At 57.1% G+C, this 1,121-nt stretch overlaps 1 protein-coding gene across 1 annotated transcript in view; it reads right to left on the reverse strand.

The window, feature by feature from the left end:
• The window catches only part of LOC115284306 (oral-facial-digital syndrome 1 protein-like), a gene marked incomplete at its 3' end in the record, with an annotated part of 45,124 nt that overhangs the window by 24,309 nt on the left and 19,694 nt on the right, over positions 1-1,121 (reverse strand). The gene's annotated exons all lie outside the window — the stretch shown is intronic.

Consider the following 1,121-nt stretch of genomic DNA (forward strand, 5'->3'; position numbering starts at 1 on the left):
GGGCTCTGACCGACTCTAACTCAAGCTGGAATTGGAACAGAAACTCCAGTGGGTGCGCACACGGTGACTACAGCCCTAAGTCAAGGCCGCCAGGCGGCCTGAGGCTGGGCGCCACGGTTGAAGGCGGGTCCTCTGACCCAAGTCTCGGTCTGCAAGGGGACGCGAACCACAACTACAGAAGTCAGCCCTGGCCCGCACGCTGGGCGGGAGGGAGCGCATCGGGCCGCACCTACCCAGCTGGTGCTTCTGAGGATCCCCGTGTTCCAGACGCAACTAAGGGCCCAAAGCAGCACCCCCAGATTGCAGCAATACATCTCTTCAAATATAAAAGGGGGAGAGCTCACAAACGCCCTGTGGGACGCCTTCCTCTTCTCTAGTACAAATACAGCTCAAGTGTGCTTCCAGAAGCCAACAGAGTCCTCCAAGTCAGTCCTTACCAAACACGATCTGTGCATACAATGCTACAAAAACATTGCGTGCATAGAATTTAGGCACCTAAAGTTCCAGCTCTGTCATTTAGATAGGAAACAAGGGTTGGTTTTTTGTTTGGTTTTGTGTTTTTTTTTGAGAGAGGGAGACAGAATCCAAAGCAGCTCCAGGGTCCAAGCTGTCAGCACAAAGCCTGACGCAGGGCTTGAACGCACGAAACGGGAGATCATGACCTGAGCCGAAGCTGGGATGCACAACCGACTGAACCCCCCAGGTGCCCCGCAAAGGCACCAATTTATACAAGTCAAGTGACAGTGGCTGGTGCAAAGTGCGTCTCAGCTTGTTTTCAGCTATGAGGCCCTGACACCATGACAGGACTTTCACCCGCCCGCGCCGGGGAGGGAGAAGAGGCCGAGGGACGAGCTGGTGCGTACAAGCCGCGTGCTTCGCGCAGACCGCCTCACCGAACTCCCTCCACGGCCACGGCGCGGCGGCGACATCCCAGAGTTTACGGATGGCTGTGAGGTCACAGAGCGTGCCCAGAGGCACACACGCAGAAAGGGAGACACACGGGACTCAGGCAGGAATCTAGGCCCCAACACACATCCTCTTCCTGTGCCTCCCCAGGAGGCCAAGATGGACACCAAGAACTCTCCAGTGAACGGATGCGCAGCCGGCCCCGCTAGTCACAC

Source organism: Suricata suricatta, chromosome X, assembly GCF_006229205.1.
Source record: "Suricata suricatta isolate VVHF042 chromosome X, meerkat_22Aug2017_6uvM2_HiC, whole genome shotgun sequence".
NCBI classification, from domain to species: domain Eukaryota; kingdom Metazoa; phylum Chordata; class Mammalia; order Carnivora; family Herpestidae; genus Suricata; species Suricata suricatta.